The 19,194-nt window shown below is 38.9% G+C and overlaps 2 long non-coding RNA genes across 2 annotated transcripts in view; one reads left to right on the forward strand and one right to left on the reverse strand.

Moving 5' to 3' along the window:
• The window catches only part of LOC138411932 (uncharacterized), a 53,759-nt gene that overhangs the window by 25,891 nt on the left and 8,674 nt on the right, over positions 1-19,194 (reverse strand). The window lies entirely within an intron of this gene.
• On the forward strand, positions 672-3,289 carry LOC138411937 (uncharacterized). The gene is made up of 4 exons (XR_011244429.1): positions 672-855; positions 1,969-1,997; positions 2,538-2,669; positions 2,776-3,289. It is a non-coding gene; the product is annotated as an uncharacterized lncRNA (long non-coding RNA).

The following is a 19,194-nucleotide window of genomic DNA, read 5'->3' on the forward strand; positions in this document are numbered from 1 at the left end:
TGTGGAGTTTGCTTGTTCAACCCATGTCTGTGAGGTTTTCTCTGGGTACTGCAGTTTCCCTGGTCCTTCAAAAGCCAAAAAACAAGGCACTGTTGTTGTTTTTATAACATTATATGTATAGCCTCTATGTAAATAGACTTGTTGTTCTTATAAGAAAGTATAACAATTAAAATATTTTCATTTTTGTGTATTTGAGGTGACTTTAGGAAAAGAATGACATTTAGGGTATTTGCTGTCAAATATCAAAACTGGTCAAATTTGACCCAAACACTATGTAACGGTTAACTGGCAAATTGTGGGACTAAGGACTAGTAAAGGATTATTTAACACAAAGACAAAAGCAATTACAGACACACGCACAAACACACACACACACACACACACACACACACACACACACACACACACAACCATGTATAAAACATGAGTTTAAAAAATATTATTAAATTGTATTAAAAAACATTATTCATGATGACATGATTATTATTTCAAATGTATATATATATATATATATATATATATATAAAAAAGTATTAACTGAACTAACCCTACTTAGTAGGTGTTTTCATCACCATGGCGACCAGATGATTTTGATTGGCAGTGACATTCCACCAATAACTCCACTGTTGCTGGGAACAGGACAAATCTGATTGGACTTCTTCGACAGGAGAACTCTGATTGGCTGTTGTCTTTTTGACCTTGCCTTAAACACTGTGAACTTATATTTACATCATGAGGGGCTCCCCAGAGGACGCCATGTTTTTTACAGTAGCCCAGACTGGACAAACTAAACCTTTTGAGTTTTTATGACAACCGAAGCTACCACAGGTTCTCCTTCATGTTTGGAAGGGGAGGGTGAGTTGAGGGGTATTCAGCTGCAACATGAAACTTTACCACTAGATGTCACTACATTCTTAACACTGAGCCTTTAATGTATAATAAGAAAGTGTGTTTTACAACGACTTGACAAAGCAAGTAAGCTAGCAAAGTGATTGGTTATATTGTTCATTGGTAGGCTGACAGTGTCCAGGTATAGGATGATTTTCAAAAGAAAGCCCAAACCTATCCCGAAGTAAATTTAAATGTCCATCATCGACAGCGCTGGTTAATTCATGTGATTTTATTCTGCGAGTTGATACCCAGGCACCGACAGTGTGTGAATAAGCCCCCAAGTAATATTAGTGTGTTACTGAGAGCATGGGTATTTTGTGTGTTTCTGCTGCGTATTTGATTCCCTGTTGTAAAAATAAGTGTGTGTGTGTGTGTGTGTGTGTGTGTGTGTGTGTGTGTGTGTGTGTGTGGAAAGTGGGACCTAAAAATCATTCAAACTCTTTGCCTCGAAGCTTCGTTTAATCTATATCTTGCCAGCGAATATATGTGTAGACGGGCCCTCGAACTGCTCAGTGGTCTGTTTCACACGAATGACTAATGCTGTTGCACAACAAGTACGTTTAGAGGGCAGAGTTCGACCAAAAGTGCCAATGATTGGCTGAGCAAGTTCACAGATTACGTTGCCAGTCGCTGTTTTCACCACCATTTATTGGTCTTTGTTCCCTATGCGAAGGAACAAGATGAATGAAAGCATCGTTTACAATGCAATCGACATTTACCCCATGAATTTTGTTGTTTGGCGGTGCCTTCAGGTGCTGTCGAAAAACCAAAATACTTCACGGAGTAAAACCAGATTCCTGTTGTAAAAATGTGTGTGTGTGTATGTGAAATAATTGAGAGGATGTGTATTTACATGTTGATCAATGTGATTTTACTCTGTGAGAGCTATTAATGCACTGAGTTTATAACGCAGGCATCAGCATTCTGTGATTAAGTGTTGTATTGTTGCCAACATTGTTTTTTACTGAGAACACTACATGTGGGTCCTGTCTGCTATTTGCATTGATTGATTTGATTGGTGATTTACTTTAAGATTTCACTGCTGTCAATGACGGAATATTTTAATTTCACTCATAGGTTCACGGCTATTGAGCAGTGCATTACTGGTGAGTGTTGGTTGAATGCTCTCACTGGCATAAAATACTAAGGAAAATGCATATTGCTAATGTACATTAAATCAATACAATTGTCCATGCTTCTACAGATGTGTTTGACTTTTTCTATTCAATTTCATTTACTATGTTCCACTTAATACTGGGCTATAAGGATTGGTTAATGTCATATTTATGTCTTTGTTAAGCACATTAGTCATCCAATCATGACAGGCGATTTGATGATATAGAGCTCACTCAATTATTTCTTCAATACAAAATATATTTTAAAAATCCTGCCTACATTTGTTTACATATGATAATAAAAAATAAAAAAAACCATTGATTTTGACATCTTGTCCAACTATTTTAGTTACAAGTTTGTTATGCTCACTTGTGCCTTTTTTAAAAGACACAATTCATTGGCCTTCAGCATTCAGCCCTTCATCGACCTCACATCACAATGAGTGTGGCACATTATGTCATTCTTTATTGTATATGGTCATCAATAATTTGTACTTGGGAGTAATTCACTGTATTTTCTGTCTTTTTCAGGTTCCTGTGTCCAGCATCTTGCTTAGATTTATAACTTTCCACCTCACTGTACTTTTCTGCTTACCTTCCTTCTTTTCTGTTGTCCTTGTGGTCGTTATCTGCTGGACACAGACACAACAAACTTGTTTAAAGGTATTTTATTCTGTGTTTATATTATATTTGATTGAATACATAATCTACATTTCTGAACTGAAATTTTGTTACAAGATATTAATTGATACGTTTCATGTATCATCAGGTTCCAAAAGTACAAACCCCTCCACAGCCAGGACATGTTTGGAGGATGGATGGACCCACTGGCTCCCATTCTCCTGCTAAAAAAATGGGCTTTTTTATTCCCCCACACTGAAGCACATCTATAAAATACAATGTTTGTCTGATGTTCTCTGTTACACGTGGCATCTATTGCACTTCTGTCCGTCCTGGGAAAGGGATCCTCACATGTGGCTCTCTGAGGTTTCTACGTTTATTCCCGTTAATAGTTTTTTTTGTAGTCTTACTCTTGTTGAGGGTCAAGGGCAGAGGATGTCACACCGTGTTAAGCTCTATTAGACAAATTGTGATTTGTGAATATGGGTTATACAAATTAAATTTGATGGATTGATTGACATTGATATGTTGTGTAGGGAGCCAATAAGTGCCAGGTGCCTCCCACCAGGAGCCATTTTAACAAGCTCTGATAGTATTTGAGGAGGCTTGTAATCACAATATCTCAATCCTGTGTGGAGTTCACATTAAAAAGCACATTCATAAGATAACACTGTAGCAACTTCTTTTATCCTCAGTGAGACTTTGTCTTAAACTGTTGATTCATTCAGCTTATAATCATGCTTCGTGTTGACTTGCATAATTTAAAAAGCAAGTTGGCTTTCAAACATCTTGCTGTTATATATTTGCGATGTTACAGAATCATGTTGCACCCATGCACAGTAAATATATAACCTTTTTGTGTAATAAGGGATAAGTCTGGCATTTGTGGCAGGACGTCTTCTCCATCACTGGCCGCAAACTAACCCTGCACACCTAAATAAGAGGCAGTACCCTCCCTGATAGACTCATCAACTTTTATGGGTGCTTTATGGATCTCAACAATGTTCCTTCAGGAAGACTCCCCCTTGGGCCTTTGAGTAAACCCTCTGTCTAACCACAGCTGGAAAGCAGAGCACACCCAAGTAAAGTCTAATAAGGGCCCCCCTTTCCAGGCTGTGTTCTCAGGGAATGTGCACAACAGCTTGTGCTAACAGATGAAATCTCTCTGAAACCATCATCCCCATCACAAAGAAAAGAATGGTGATATGTCTGAACTACTGCCAGGTAGCATTGACTTCACTTGTCATAAAGTGTTCCAACATCCCCAGCACTCACTCTTGTCTGCCAGCTGCCCCAACCAGTCCTGACCAGATGCTATCTCCACTGTGCTCCATGCCGTGCTGATACATCTGGACAGGATGCTTGTTAGGATGCTTCTTCTAGATGTCAGCTCTGCCTTTCTCACCATCATACAGGAGAAGCCAAAAGGGAAGAACGGTAATTGGACTTTGGACTGTCTGAGTCATAGACCATATGCTGGAAAGGTTGGACCCAGCACCTCTGGAATGATCAGACAATGCACCAGAGCTGCATGCTCAACTTCTACTATTCACTATGATGACCCATGACATCTGTGGCAGGTACAGCTCCAATAGGATGATTTATTTTGCCAATGACACCACCAAAATGGGTCAGTTGCACGGACAAATCAAAATATATAAGTACACAGAAACAACTGATGACATGGGGCAGCTTGAATAACCAGACCCTCAATAATGCTAAAACCATAAAAAGGGAGAATGACCAGTACCAAGTTCCTCAAAATAAACTTTACAGAGGATCTTACCTCTGGCAGCCTTATTACATGCAGGGCCAAGAGAGCACAAGAGAACCTCTGTTTCCTGCATCACCCAAAGCAAGTGAGCCTCTTAAACTCCATTCTCAACCAACTTCTACTGAGGCAGGACTGAGGGGTTATTTATGAGCTGCGTCTCCACATGGTATGGGCCATGCACATCTACACAACTGTGGAGAGGGTCATAAAAAGCACTGAGCACATCATCGGAGCCCCTCTCCCTGCAATCCAGGACATCTTACACCAGAGTTGCTTCTGCAGAGCCAGCATAATTGTATTGGACAATACACACCACTCCCACAAGCTCTTCACCCCCTTCACCTCCGACAAGATGTTCCATAGTCTGAAAGTCAGAAACTCCTGGACGACAGACAGTTTTTTTCCTGGAGGCTGTGAGACTCCTCAAACCGTGCTACTACAAGCCCCTGATGGACACTTTAAAAAGACACTCTCTGCCAAACAACACTCCGCCACAACTCCCCACGCTGTAAGAAACCACAACTCACACATCCTCACACACACAAGGCTACATTTAGAAATTGAATTGCACTACACCATCATAGATTGATTTTGTAATACAATTTGTGCCTCTACAGGTATCTGTTTGCATGTCATATCCACCATCTTACTTGAGCATTAAGCAGTAATACTCTTCTGTTATACATTATATTTCATGTATGCAATTCATACACCAATAGCTTCCCAGTTGTGCCGCTGTCAGCTAGACTAGTACATTTGGGTTATTTGCTTTCAAAGTAATTGCTTCCTGCTTCATACTGTATTGCAAGAGTTGCTATTGGTGGGAAAACTATTTTAATAATAATAATAATATCGTCAGTCAACATTTAAGCATGTTTTCTTTAAACATTTTGCCCTTCAGAAAGTTTCTTGAAAAAGACCTTTAGCTACATAATCTAGATTACATTTCTGTCCAGCACATTTGCTGTTAGAAATGAGTAGTATTTACAATATGCAATTTCTGGAGAACAGTGTTGTTCAGTTCACCTACCTCGAAGCTGCTGCCCACCATACTATGCACAGCAGCTGATTGTAATCTTCAGATAGGCAACACTATGATGGTCAACTGTGCACATGTTCCTAAATTGGAGACAGTAGCAGTCTTCCTGTACTATGTACAAATACAGAAGGGCACATATGCACAATGTTTGATCATGTAAAATTGGCATCACAGTGTAAATCATCTGATTTAGCGAAAAAATGGTGATTGAGAGCGCTGCCACTGCTCTGGGTAAATTGCCAACCTGCATTGGACATGTACAAAAAATAGCAAAAAATATTGATGACAGCCATTTAATTTGGAAGATAACCAAGTCTCGAACTCACCACTGACAACCACTTACTTTAACCTTGGACAGTTACCTGGACTCTGATGTGTTTGCTTTGTAATCAGAACGCACTTTACACTCGCTGTACAGAATACTTTGATACAGAATAGTGTGACACAAAAAAGCACTTGTTCATAGCCTTGTAACTCTTTCTTTTAAAATTAAAAGTTGAAGTGAGCAGAAGAACAGAGGAATGACACATAAATCCCACTGCATTCTCATTAGCACACAAAAGGCATCTAATAAAAGGCTGACCTTCACACCATGTTTTTGAAGGAACCTGCAGTTTTAAAGTCAAAGACTTTATGCCAGATAAGCAGTAGTGCATTTTAATCCTCTCTCTGCTGAGTGGGGCATCTGGTTAAATAACTGCCTTTTCACCTCTTCTCTTTGTAGTGGGGATTTCTGTTATGACTGTGCTTCTCTCTGCAGATCCCCAAGACCTCAGATCCACCAATTGTATAGGCACATTGTGTCAAGCTTAAGCTCCTGCTCCAAATAGCCTTCACAGGCTAAGGCAGCATTTTACTGTCCATGGCATGAATCCTTACTTCCGGTGAATTCAGACTATGAAATCGTTTTCAATATTTCAGCTTCCATCCAATGTTTACAAAAGCTGCTGCTGGTCAGTTATGGTTGAATCTCAAAACCAATTAATTTTTTTTTCTCCTTACTAAGCCGATGCTCTGTCCAACATTATCTTTTCCGATGCTTGGAGCTTTGAATACAGTGTTTCCAAGGCAACAGGACATCAAGCAAGATGCCATTTCAGCCCATTTCATCTTTAACATTCCAGCCAGGTTAATTACTTATTATGGATTTAAGAAGTGAACACTGACATGGCCACGGAATGTAGTGAGAAGTGGGTGAAAACTTGTAATGAACCTCATTATTCTTACCTTGCACTCTACATCCTGATACAAAGCAAGTGAGGGTGCTCCCTATAAATATGCATGCACTCAACGTTTGAATGTACTACCTGGTGGGCAGCATGTCCAATTAAAGCTGTCTCCATGCCATATCTGAGAGATCACAAGGGGTGTCAGTGTTTGACAATTTCTGCACTGCTGACTTTGGTGATGATGCTGTGGTGATCTCTCTTCTTCAAGGGATGTTAAGCTAGCTTGCTCAAAGCTAATATACGATGTTTGGAGACTAAAGCCTCATTTATGCTGTGAAAAGAAACACACCAATGTCAAACTGTGTTTCTGTCACTGCCCACATACTTCGATGTGTCTTTTATGTTGGCAGGGTTGTTGAGTAACACATCCATTAGAGGTTGCAATAATGTACCTCAAAAAGCAACTGTTCATACCTGTTATTGGACAAAGTTACATCAAATAGATAAATGTAGTTTCTTGCCAACATTCGTAGTTTCCTCTTGTCTTATGGTCATATTGCTTTAAATATAAGCTATATTGACCCCTATGATTTCAGGTGGTACTGCTTTGTTTCATTTGTTTAGTCAATATCAATAAGCTTTCACAAGACAAACACGAATCCGGACAAAATGAATGCAGAGTACGAACAGAAGGGCTCTGTCTGTTTCTGTATAGCTCTCTAAAATTGGTCATAAAGGAGCCTTAAAGTGCAGACAAGCACACAACCCCTCCTTAGAGTCCCAGAGAGTTTTAATTCCAGGAAATAGTATAGGCCTACTGAGGTCTGTTCCCATCAAGTAAAAAAGAGAGAGCCAAAGCATAAGTGTGAACAGCATTTTAAATCGAAGATCAAGTTGATGTGACCTTTCTGCCAGTCGGTGTTAAAGAACATGGAGTTACAGCCATGTTGGATAACAAAGGTATACGGCCTCACTCCCTGCTCACCAGCATAGTGGTCTTCCCCTCTACAAAGAAATTGACAGAACCTTGATGGATTTGCATACTGATACATTTCCAGTTCAAAAGGCACCTAGATAAAGTTATAGGAGATATAACAACCATTTTACACCTTTCAATAATACTTGATAATGATATGATTATAATTAGTAGACACTAATACATGCTCATACTTGCATGGGGTTATTTAGTAAGTGGGAATATGGTATGACCAAGCAATGAATCCTTGTAGGCTGTTCAAAACATAAACAAAAACTTTGAATGATTCTGTTTATCATTACGTTTCATTATTAATTTCTTTATGTATAGTTTATGCAAATCCAATCCAAGTTCAAATACATGTTTGGCTTTAGAGTTTATTTTTAATGCTAAATATATTTTTTTAAATGGTTCACCAACATTGCTCAAAAATAATCATCCAAAAAGGATTAGAAATTTACTGTGACATCTGTACCATATTTTCATTTCAGAAAATGTGGTGCCCTCTTTCCTGATTTTGGCATATTTTCCCTGTTGGATGATTTTAGGTTGAGACTCATCAACCTAACTGACTGAAAGATGAAACAAAGCAGTACCACCATAACTAACTCGGACTGAGACAGAGTGAGACGAAGAGTCAAAAGCCTGGTGTCTGATTCCAACCCAATTTATAGCATCATTACTTTCATTGCAATTGTATGCAATTTTACTAAGCGACAATCCATCCAAATATTGTTTAAATTAGAAAGTGTTTTATTTAGATTTTAACATAATGATTTTTTTGACTATTTGGGAGCAGGGAGATATATGTGGGTAAAACTCCAAGGCCAGATGGGTTTAGCATGTAACATTTAGTAATATATTAGTTCCCTTCTTCAGTAAAATGTTGAGGCATTTTTCATGAAGAGCTCCTGCAAACACTGAATGAAAGAAAGGTAGAGGTGGAATCTGATATATACCCATATTTATGCTAAACACAGTTCACAAAAAGTCCACAGCATACATACAAAATCTAGTGCTCCAAAACCAAACTGTATTTATCCCTCAGAAACATTAATTTGAGGTGGGGAACTTGATGTTATGTGTTCGCCATGGCACAGCTCAAATTGAGTCCAAAGGAGTGTTCACACCAAGTGGCAAGAATTACATACAAAGTCAATGCAAAGACACCTCTCGACGCAAATTTGCGTCAAACGTTCCTAATGCGCCTGGCGCTGGAGTTCAAATATTTCATCTCGGCCGTCAAATGAGTCATACCATCAGCGCTGAGAATGAAACTCAGTGGACTCTGTCCTGGCACCGACCTGAGGAAGAGGGCTCAGATCGGTCACTACTCAGCCTCAGGTAGCGCTGGAAACAACAGTCATCAAGCTCCTGCCTCAGTGAGAGCTGTGTGGACCCAAAACACAATGGTGCTGGCTTCTCCGGCGTTTCCACAACAGTTGGTGTTACTTCAGCCAGTATTTCTCCTCTCCTCTCTTCTGCTGGCTTTCTTTTGTGTTTCCACAACATGCACAATGCAGCAACTTCAACGCTTCAGCCAGTAGTCCCCCTCTCTTCCAGGGGAGAACAGGCTATTTTTTACAAAGGATGATAGATTTATTTCTCCAATCCCTTAAGCTAATATACTGACAAACCAGTCACTCTCTACTGACTTCAAACTGAGCAAGGAAACTAGGCATAGTCCTTTGGGATAGAGCACATTGTCACTAGTGTTTGATCACACCCAGAAATTAATGGATGTAACACAAAGTATACCGTTCATCACAAGGATGGAAATCTCACCACAGTGAATAAGAGTCACTCTGCAGAAACAACCTTATTACAGAGTTATGCCCTTATGTCCAAATCTGCTGAAGTCCCGGATGGGGATATTTAGATTATCCTTGAAGATATAGGGATGGAGATAAAACCTAACCTGGTAGTAATCACCTTTGCAATATCGAAAGGGCTGAGTGTGAGCACCACAACAATGACTCTTATCTTACTGATTTGTCTCTGCTAAAAAACTCATTATATTTAGCATGAAAAAATAAGTGCCGACTGTGAACCTCTGGCTAACTGAGTTGACAGAATGTCTTCATCTTAATGTGTGGTAAAGACACATTCCTCATTTCCTCTATCAATAACTGATAAGATCCACTTCAGTTTGCTGTTAAATTTTGTCCATTGAGGGATTTTTTTTTACTTATCCGATTTCTATGTATAACAAAGACCTCAAACCTCAAAAAAAATTATCATTTTATTCTATTACATTAAATTATTCAAATTTACATATTTTTAAGTGTACACATATATATCTTAACTCTCAAACAGGAGATTTGTATACATAGGCATACTATCTACAAATCCTCACTAAATGTAATCGGGTGCTAACCACACAATCAAACTGAAACAGCTTTTATCAGTGAACGTGCTAAGCTTACCAATACTTGCATTTGATTTCATCAAATTATTTTTGTTCATGCCACACGTTTGTTTGCAACATACAGTAACCTATAAAATATTTAAAACCCTTCTTAGAGTAAAAAGAAACACCTAGAGTGGAGCTCACAGCACATCATTTATACGAGTGTAATGATGAAGTGCAAGTAACTGCAATTAACGTTTGAAAGAAGGGCCCACCTCATTGGTAGTGGCACCGTGGCTCTGTATGACTTGGCACCGCACAAATATTTAACAAGGTCCTCACTGAAATGGATGAATGTACAGGGACGTGATAGAGTTTCATGCATGAGAGAGGCAATACTGCATCTGCATTTTGCTTGTTGGTGATATCTCATGTGCAAGAAGCAGAAAAGGAGATTTCTGAGCTTTATGTCGCAGGAGATGCTATGGTTTGATAAAGATTCATGTTACAGTTCAGCAGATATGAAATTCTGTCTGGGAACTTTCAGAAAATGATCATACCAAATTGTAAGACTAGGCTCAGAGTGGTACGATTAAGACATGGACTTTTTTTTAAAATAGCACTGAGGTGTAACATGCTTGTAAAATGAAAAGGAAAGTCACACACCAAAAGCTCTAATGATCAATCAGTGTAAGGGGCAAGACATTGAACAGTTAGATGCAGAGATAAGATACAATTTTTAGAGCTGGTGTGGGAATGTGTCATGTTCAGAGGTATAGACTCTACTTGAAATATACATTGAACTAAAACATATGGAGCATATATTAGTTAGGAATGAAAGGAATGAATTAAAAAGAAATCTTTTCTTCAATTTGTGAAGGTTGCAGTGCAAATTACCACACATCACCTGAAATAACACTACTACTATCTCAGATGTCTGCTTTTGTAATTTCCTTTCTCTTCAAGCTGCAAAACAACTGTCTTCTCTTGGTCATGGAAATTAAGGGCAAAGCGGTGCATTTTGGTAAATACAGAGCTGACAAATTATAAAATAGATAAGACATATGGACTGACATAATCTTTCTGATCTGCCTCACTGGGCCTGTGCAAATCCAATATTTGCTCTACAGCTTTCTCTCTGTTTGAATTTTTGAAGCCCACTCTGATGCTAAGACCTTGTATTTCAGCAGTTTTGGATGGCTAAGAAAAAACCATGTTAGAAGCAGGAGGCGCTACTTTATGAATCTGGACCACTTGCATCCGTCTCGTTTGACAGAAGCATTTCCACCAGAGCTCATTCCCATGTCAGCTGTAGCTCTTTGATGTCAACAGGGAGGATTAGTTCAGCAAAAACACAAAGTTCTCAGAGGAAAGTGAGAGTATCCTGAGCCCGCCGTCCTTCCCGGCCCATTGTGAAGGACATTTCCCCTCTTCCTGACTGTCCAATCAATCAGCCTCCTGTAGGGAGAGGGAGCTTCCTTGTCCCTGTCACAACAAGTGATTGCCTTCACTGCAACAGAAGCAGGACGTCAAGCTCTGAGCAGCTCATAATCATCCCTACCTGACTTAACTGTCACTGCAGACACATGCACAAAGCAGAATGAAACAGATATTATAGTGGTAATTCTGTGTTAAAAGACAAATGTTTTAACATACAAGCACAATACATAGATAATAAAAACTATGGTGTTTCATGATGTGCATTGTGTTAAATGTGTCAGTCTGCATTCAGCTCTATTCAAGCTTGGAGTTTCTACCTACTGACAATATATTTCTCTCTCTAATCACAGTGAGTCCATAGATTTTTCTGCCAGCTTTTAAGTCATTGAGGACACTGCACTTAGAAAGCTTGAAAAGACGAGCAAAATATAGACCTGAACTGACGATTATGTGAAAATCATTTTCACAGTCCATCTTGCTAATGTCACATTTGATGGTATGTCATGAGGTTTATCTGCTAAAACACTGCTATAACCCACAGCGATAATCATACATGTCTCTACCAAACGTTTTGATCCGTCCTTATGGATGAAATCACAAATAACCCGCTTTAAAGAGGAAACTGGTCAAGTAGGTGCTTGAGTATTTACAGAAAGTTATCAAATTTTAGAAATGAATAGCAAAAAGAGGCTTGGAAAAAAAAGCAAAAGCAACTAAGCAACACCAAAAATACTTACATTTCTAAAAATATGTATTTATCCATGAGACAAATATGATTTATTTCAAAACTATTTGCAGAATAAATCATATTTCAAACCAAATGTAAATACATTTACATTGTATATTACAACATGCAATATTAATGGCTATTCCAATTAAAAAAGATCTAGGAACATGTACTTTTCAAAAGGCTTAATAACAGACTCTGCACATAGTGCTGAAATAGATTTTTTTATTTCCTGTTTCATTTGCCAGGTTTTAATGGAAACATTTATTTCATCTACAGGCACCAACTGTGACTAGATAAAAAAAAAAAAAGGCCATCATCAGTCCAAAGCCAATATATTTGTGCAGGTGCGTTTGCTGCGCATGCACATGCAAGGTGCAGGGTGACGGAGTCCCAACAACCGACTCTCAGCAGATATGGACATGTAAAAACTTTTCACAAAAACACAATCACGTATTTTAGATTATTTTGGTTTTAAACTGGGAGCAAACGACAAGCTGAAAATCCTAAATGGAGAAATGTGCAGTCTTGGCAAAAAGCTTAATATTGTAACAAAACCAAATTGCAAAAGCGTTTGTGTACTGACTACAAAATAAAAGTCCCATACATTAGTAACACAGAACACAATGTAAATACAAATAAAAACTGTAAGTGAAATGTCTAGAAATGAAATATATTCTTAATGATCACATTGCCACAGGGCTAAACAAAGAGCAGCGCTGAAGAATAGGGAATTACAGAGGGAAAGTTTTCTTGTGTCACAACAGGCAATGGAGTCAACATTGTCAATACTATCAGGAGCCTTGACTGACAGTGGCTTCATTGATTGAGCAAGAAGACTTCGACTGAGTGCAAATCTAGATACAATCTGGATACAAGATGCATTTTGATTCCATGTATTAATTGAGTCTGCTTAAGTGGAATAAAAAGATGCCAACACGACAACTGTCACCAAAAAGGGGACATTTCTGATATAACTCTGGCACATTTTCACTTCATTAGGTTAAGATGGTGAGAGATCTAGTGAAATTCAGATTTCTTGTGGAGTATGTCCAGGTAGAGGAGGAGGAGGAAGAGGAAGCACTTCAACAGCCAGTGAAGCAGGCGGCTAAATCTCAGGGGGGGGCTCTAAAAAAACCTTTGATTAGCTGCACCTCTGAGCAGAGGGAGCAGACAGAGATGGACAGTTATCTCAGTAAAGGGTCATTGATGTGACGAGGACCTGCTGACGAGGTGGAAAGTGCAAAAAAAGCACTTTCCTCTAATGTTGAACATGGCACGGAAATATCTGTGTATACCAGCCACAGGCACAGCGTCAAAACAGGATGTTTAGCACAGCTGGTAATATCATCGCCTATCTTTGCACAGGGATAGTCAATATTACTGGTGGATTTCTTTTCTTTATTATTATTCTGTGTTCACTGTTCTTTCAGTAATAAACCAAAGGATGTCAAAGCTGCACTATTGTGTTGTGTTTACTTTTACTTAATTCGTACGTTTATCATTGTTTATATGTATTAATAAGGAAACATCTGCTTGAAGCTCTTAAATGAACAAGGAGGTCGGGACAAAATATGCTATCAAATAATCTTTGATAGCAAATATTTGGGCTAGTTTGAAAACATGATTTTTGATTCGATGTTGATTTTCATTTTCAGAGATTGCCTTTATTGTCATTGAACGTGATTCAACGAAATTTGGATTGCTACGCCCCGTGGTACAACATAAAAACAACATGAGAACAACAAGTAATGACACAGAATATATACAATAAATACAGTAAGGATAAATGTAACAAGGTGACCAAAGTGCGGAGTGCATGATTGCAGTGTCTGTAGTCATTTTCAGTCTCCCATTGCTGTAAGTGGGAGTGCTTGCGTGTGGCTGCAGAGGGGTGTGCAGGGGGATGTGAGCATGTGCGTGCAGTCATAGAGAAACCACTAAAGACGGCTTTATTTTCAACCACTTCTGGGTTTAAAGAAAGACTGAAATCAGTGCACCAAGAACGTGCCTAACATTACCCAACTACAACTAGCAGTTCCCACTAGCACATTCTTTGAATTATGCTTTACAGGTTATTTATTTCCCGAGTTGAATTCTTAAAGGCCAACTAGCGAAGGCTGATTGCCAATTTATTTGTCCAATCGCCTTTGTCCCCATCGTATCAATTATAACATTTTAAGCTGTAGGTTATGTGGTTATAGGATAATTCAGTATAGGTTAGATAAGGCAAACAGTAGTTGTGGTTAGGGTTGGAATAAGTCTCCAGGAAATGAAAGTAAGTCATGTAATGTCCAAAACACGATAATGGTAACCATGATTGGTTTTATTTCATATTTGATACATGAATCGTATTTATGAATCTGAGAACACTCAGGATTTGACCCTTTTTTAGTAAATTGTATCTGAATGTCTAAGCTTTTAAAATGACCTCTGGCTGTGATGTGGTGGTGAACAGCCCTTTGGGAAAAGAGACATTGTGTATGTGCTGCAGTGAAAATAGCCAGAGACAGGGAAACAAAGGAACAGTTACAAAGTGAGAGTGGGTGCTTTTAGTGCTATTTCTGTCCTTTTTGAATGCAGGTTAGTGATGTGAAGCTGTTACTTGTCTTCTCTACTCAGCCTCAGGCACCATTTTCTACTTTCTTTCTTTTTTTTTTTTTAAACAGTGAACCTTCAAATAAGGCCCATTCTGTCAGGAGCAAAAGCTTTTGCTTGAAAAACTGCAGCAAATAATTTTTCAAAATTAATCTGTATAAGTGCAAAAGCACATTGATGTCTTGCAAAATGTAAGACTAGATTATAAGGAGAAACATTATCCTATTCAAATTTTCATACGTCCTGTTCCACTCTCGGCGTCTAAATCCGTGGAAGTATTTTGTTGTGAGAGGGAAATAATCTTAAGGTTTTTGCAGGCTTCTGATTGTTAGCATTTCTCCCTGGTTAATGTTCCTCTATACAGTACTTGCTGCGTAGGGGAGGGGGCTTAAAGACTACCCTAAAGGTTTCTTGGAAATACCAAGAGATTTTGTTCTCATTTCAGTCAAAACGTATCAGTGTTGTGTTGTGCTCTCTGAAAAAAGAATTATAGACACATAAGTGCAGTATGTTCATGGTGGTAATAATGAAAACCAAAGCTGAAATGAGTTTGGGGAGAAATGTTTTTTTCTGTTTTTGCTTGGCAGTGCATGTTATACAGAAACATGAGTGCGATCCTGATAACCTTTACTGCATATCAGATGGGAAATCCTCTTTCATCAGGGGAGAGGCAATGGAAGGCACATGTCCCCACAGATGCCTGCGTATCCCTGTGATGATGGCTGGACAGAAAGATCATGGATAAAACAAGGCAGCCAGGGAGGTAATATTTTCTCCAAGGCTCTAATATAATGGCTAGGATCTTAGGTGCGATAGATTTTGCTTTGACACGGTACAAAGAAAATCTCCACGCTGTCCAGCTTCCATCTGCAAGCGTAAACAATGGTGAGATGGGTCGACAACTAGTTTATTTGTTTCACATTTGTTCTCGGCTTCCCGTGGGTAATAGTTTGCAGAGAAGTGTCATTGAATAAAACAGACAAACATTTAAGCAGAGAGCTGCCCTGACTGTAAAACAGTCTCAGAGACCAGGCTGTATCGATTTCTTGTCCAGGGCACACAAACAGGGCAGCAGGGTAGAGAACCATCTTTATCTCGACTTTCAATTGTTACTGTGACTGATAGGAGAGGACCTTTGCTAACAGGTCTGTCCTCCACCTATATGGACAGTTCAGACCAGCTATACATTGTCTTCTGCACACCCCCTGCCAGACCTCTGAGCCAACTCTTACAGTATTTGACAAATGGACTGATGCTATCTTGCTCAACAATACAGACTTCAACAAAAAGCAATTCACAGGGACATTTCGGTATTTATAAATGTCAACTTAAGTAGAAAGCTGCGGTCTCCCACTGAAAAGGTTTTGCAATTAAAGGTCAGAATTTCAGATAAAGCAGTTTCACATTTTTCCATTTTCTCTTCTCACACTGAGGGAAAGCAGTAAAAACAATCAAAGATGAAAAATAAAGTCTGCATTACAGCAAAAACTGTTTGATAAGTGTAAGTGTGTGTGTGTGACAGATGGTAATATTAAGATTAACTATATAGTCTCAACGTGTGATACCTTAAACAGACCACAGGGCAAAGGAAACGAACACTAATGGACTATGTGGCTAAGAATAACAATGAACCAATCTTACTTCATATTCAAACTCTTTTAAAACCAAAGGCTCAAGCCACACATGAGGTCATTATTTCTCCCAGCTTTCATATCTACAGTGATAACCTGCATGTGAGATATTTGAACAATTTGCAGTGGTGACCTTCTGAGTGGATTAATGCCGTCTACTGTATGTGTGGCGGTCTGCTTCCCATCAAGCTTTTCCCTCGACATCTCAGGAGCTGACAGCCACTCAGCAGACAGCGCCGGTGGGAGGAACAACTCAATTTGAGAAGACCATGCGCACAATTGAAGCTATAAAGAAATAAATAAATAAAAAGACATTGAAGCCCTAGAAAACACCAAGACACCTGTTTCCACTCCAGTAACATAGTGATGGATAAAGCGAGGGGGGCTTCTCTCTGCAGAACAGCAGACCACATCATTACAGGGGTGAGGAAATGTTTAGCTGCTATAATTAGCAGCAGAGGTGAATCCCAATTTACAATGAAACATTACAATGTTTTTTTTTTTTTGTGTTAGGTGACCTTGTCTTCGGTTTCTCGGCTTTGCATGTAATTACCTCTGCCAAAAAGGTTATGTTTTCATTGTTTTCAGGATTACGCAAAAACTACTGGGTGGATTACCATGAAACTTAGTGGAATGATTCAATATGAGTCACTGAAGAACCCATTACATTTTGGTCCAGATCTGAATAAATGGGTAGATTAGGAATTTAGTTTCACTAAGTGGAAACCGCGGTGCACCTGCAAGCGCACAACTCTGCTCTCATGTGCTATAGATTCCGAGCGAATGGTACACACACTAAAGCGTAAAAGACAAGTTCTCGCATGAGAAAACTGTATTGCATGCCACTTACATTAAGCGCACAACTGCAGATGAAACGATGAGTTCTGTCTGTGTGGACAGTAAAAAGCTAATGGCAAATCACAAAAGAACAGGTTCATTACGAAACTGTAGCGGGATGAATTAGACCATGGTGGGCCGCACAAGTTTAGATAATTAATGGGAAACACTGCACAGGTGTGTGGCCTACTAGTTACATATCTCACCAATTGTTTCAATACCACATCATTTCACTAAATTTGATAATAATTCAACTTGCTGTGGATGTTGAAATTAAATTTCAATTCAATTCAATTTTATTTGTATCACGCCAAATCATTATACACATTATCTCAAGGCACTATACATAGAAGGTTAAGACCTTAAATTCTTATTTAATATAGAGAAACCAAACAGTTCCCACAATGAGCAGCTCTTTGGCGACAGCAGAGAGGAAAAACTCCCTCATTAACAGGGAGAAACCTCTAGCAGAACCAGAAATGAAATGAGTCTATATTTAGTACACTGATTAAATATTAATTGATTACACAACTATTTTCATCCAGTTTATTCACTGAATCACAGCATATTAAAAAACATTATTTTGGAAACATGGGCCACATGAATATGCAAAATCAATAATAAATATGACTGTTTACAAAATACATGATAGAAGTGGGAAAATCATTAACTGTATTAATAACAAGAAACAGAGAAATGATAATTGAGATGTTACTGAATTTCAACACAAAACAGTTAATTATCTTCTGGCATTTTGAAGATTACACTGAGTAGAACATTAGAATGAGGAGGGAGAAGCTAATATTTAGTTTATTTCATACAAAGACTGTTTTTTAAACACCATCATTTGCTTTTTTTGATGAAGCCTTACGACCTGATACAGCTCACCACTCTCTGTGTCGCATCTAACATTCTCCCTTGCCAAAGGGCATCACTACATTTGCAGCTTATGTTTTTAGTTTTGAACATGTGAAGTGTCACCGGGGAGTGTTGGGTGGGCGTGTGGTAAAAAAACGATGGGGAGTTGTTGTTGGGGAGGGCAACACTTCTAGCTCCTCAGAAGCTAGCCTTGAATCTCTGGGCCGTACACAACAATGCAGGATTTGTTATTAATTCGGGCCAAAAGACTCTGATTAATCATAATATTCATGAGGCTCCAGCAACGGAGTAGGAGTGACCTTGACTTCTCTCTCTCAATGTGCTTATACGAGCCCTGGAGTCAGGAAATATCAAAGGGGACAGAGTCCTAGAGATCTGGGGCAGAGACATCACCCGCATCAGTCACAGACCTCTGGGCTAAACCAACACTCTGGGTGAAATATCAGACTTTAAGGAGGTTTCCTAACTTGAGGTATTGGCTAAATCCTAGGACACTTAAGAAATGTGTGTGTGTGTGTGTGTGTGTGTGTGTGTGTGTGTGTGTGTGTGTGTGTGTGTGTCAGTAGTTAGTCAAAAATAAAAAAAAGGCTATTATAACAGATGAGCAGAAAACATAATCATGATAAGATTTTCTTGATTTAGAAAGTTGCTAATAATCAAAAGTTTCTAATTAATATGGCTTCCGTGCACACATTTTATGATCAGGCCAATCGTGGTGCAGGCTATAGTTTGCTTTTATGTTGTAACAGTTGCATGTATAACTTTAACAATAGAATGGTAAAAAAAAAAAATGGAAAAGGAGGTAAAAAGGAGGAGAGAGAAAAGAAGAAGTCACTTTGTATAGTTGTCCATTGGATGTTTTAAAACTGAAGATGCTCAAATACACTCTTCATGCCACAGACCAGTTCAAACCAAGGCAGGAAAAATAACTACACTGTCGCTCTGCAAACCATGGCAGTGCACGACCCACATTTACATACGTGAGTGTGCAGCGAAAATATGTGCAGTGCCCTTTCATTCAACTTGTGTTCACCGTCTGCAACAAATTAGCACCTGATTAAGTAAGGCAGCAGGTAATTATGCAATCAGTGGCTAGATATGTCTACCATGTGCATTCTGGGAGTGAAACACCACTCAATAGATGTTA

Source organism: Paralichthys olivaceus, chromosome 10 (genome assembly GCF_024713975.1).
Source record: "Paralichthys olivaceus isolate ysfri-2021 chromosome 10, ASM2471397v2, whole genome shotgun sequence".
Lineage (NCBI taxonomy): Eukaryota > Metazoa > Chordata > Actinopteri > Pleuronectiformes > Paralichthyidae > Paralichthys > Paralichthys olivaceus.